Source organism: Oratosquilla oratoria, chromosome 3 (assembly GCF_046742065.1).
Source record: "Oratosquilla oratoria isolate Oo_2021 chromosome 3, ASM4674206v1, whole genome shotgun sequence".
Taxonomy (NCBI): domain Eukaryota; kingdom Metazoa; phylum Arthropoda; class Malacostraca; order Stomatopoda; family Squillidae; genus Oratosquilla; species Oratosquilla oratoria.
In genome coordinates this window covers 76,337,560-76,340,059 of record NC_134779.1, presented here as the reverse complement: position 1 = coordinate 76,340,059, position 2,500 = coordinate 76,337,560, and positions in this window count along the sequence as shown.

Below are 2,500 nucleotides of genomic sequence, written 5' to 3'. Positions count from 1 at the left end.
ATAAGCCTTATAAGGAAGTTGATTGACTGGGGGAGAGGGTTAAATATTCATAAGTTTATGGGGGAGTAGTGAGATTGGTATTATGTCGTGCTAAATTCTTCACCAAGGAATGATAGTTCTTGAAGTGGGGTGTCTAACTCCAATTTTCTCTAAAATCTCTAGTACTTGGTTCTGTTTTCACTTCTCCCTTTTCTGAGACATCGTTTGGAATGTATATCAGTTTTTTGTTCTGATGTGACGGAGTTAAATTCCTGTCTACGAATTGCACTTGTAGTCACTTAGGTGTAACGGGATTCTTTTCTGTGAATCAACACTTAAACAGTTTTCACTTATGTAGAACGGGACTCATTTCTGTGAGTGGCAAATTTGAAGTAATACCGAGATACAAAGGGGCTGGGGATGATTCAAGCATCTCTTTGTGAAACATGTTCCCTAGATACATATCTATATATATATATATATATATATATATATATATATATATATATATATATATATATACACAATTTGTATACAATGATGAACATTATAAAAGTACAAGTATGGGTAATCATGAACATACAATGGTGAGATATAATCTTAGGATAAACAGTTTTGTTTGTTAATATAATGTATCAGTAATGCGCGTTTGTTAGTCTTGTATCATATGTGTGGGGGTAAGCACTGGGTGCACAACTGACCTAACTTAATGTGAATTTCATGCCCTGCGTCTTTCAAGATATCTATCGACATACCATCTTCCCAGGTGCTTTTCCTCGTTTCATATTTTAAGAGTAAATCTTACTTCTTCTAAAAAGACGTATTTTAAATGTTTAGAAAGTGGTAAGTATGATAAAATCCTGAAAGGCTCTTTACCTTTATTTTTGAAACGTAAAAATTACAATCAATAAATTCCTCCAGTAATAATCTACGGGTGTGAGACTTGGAAACTGACAAAGCCTATAGAAACAAAGCTAAGGACTACAAAGAGGAGAATGGAGACATCAATGTTGGGAATAATGCCGAAAGACCGAAAGAGAGCAAATTGGGTGAGAAAACAGACTAGAGTGAAAGCTTGTGTGGAGGCAGTAATAAAGAGGAAGTGGAATTGGACAGATAAATTAGTGCAAACAAATGATGAGCGATGGACCAGGTGTGTTACAAAGTGGACGCCGCGAGATAGAAACCATGGAAGAGGGAGACCAGAAAGATGGAGAGACGAGATTGAGAGGTTTGCAGGAGTGACGTGGCAAATGTTGGCGCGGTCGTGTGAATCATGGAATGCTATGAAAGAGGCCCTTGTTCAGCAGTGGATTCAGGATGGCAGATTTGATTGATTTGTGTATATATATATACGTATATATATATATATATATATATATATATATATATATGTATATATATATAGATTACAAAGGATAACACAGGCGGCGCATGCCGACAGGAGACCTTTTGATCCATATCTTAGGTCGGATGCGAAAAAAATCATATTAATAATAAAACAATAAATAAAAACTATAATACTGTAAATAACAAATAAATTACATAAATAACATGCATAGGTATAGTTAAACTATAAACAATCAGGTAAATAGTAAATAATAATAAATTGACATATAACTAATAATAAATGAAAATCAGACAGACGAATGATAACAAAATCAAAAACAAATAATATAAGATAAATTATAATCATTACAGCATCTTACTTAGGTTATTATCTAACTGATTCGTAAAGCTTCGCACTGAACTACATTGCCACAACCTGTGCAGGAAGTTTATTCCATTCATTTACTAGCACGGTTGGCAAAGTTGTTTCCTACCTACTTCCAAATTGAATCTATTTCCGGACAGTTTGAGACCATTGTTTTCTTGTCCTGAATCTCCTTCAATGTGACAATTTTTGTCACTTGTGATGATGTCAAATCCCTTTAAAATCTTAAAGACCTGTATCAAGTCACCTCTGCTCTACGCTTTTTTAGGGAAAACAGATCCATGTGTTTTAGGTCGATTTTCGTATGAGATTTATTTTTGATATTTGGAATCAGTTTTGTGGCTCGGCCGTTGTACTTTTTCCAGTCTGGTCAATGTCTTTAATGAGATTCGGTGACCATAACAGAAACAGCATAATCCAAAAGTAGGACGAACTATAAACGATTTAATATAGCTTGTTAATGAGTGATGGCTTTTTGAAATCAAAAGAATCGCAGCAATCAGTCCTATAATCTTATTTGCCTATCTCTCAGCAGAGCTGAAATACACTGCTTTGGATATTTTGAGGTCGTTTACTGCGATAATTACTCCTAAAGGAGATCTTTACAACTATCCACTTTTGTTAACGAATTAACTCAACATAACTTGTAATCGTACTTACTGTTATTTTTACCTATGTGCATTTACCTTGCACTTTACTAGTGTTAAATTTCATTAGCCACCTTTTCAGCCCATTGCTGTAATTTATGCTAAATCCTACTTGAATATCTAATTAGTTTGAGTGATCATTTGCCACTTCGCACATTTT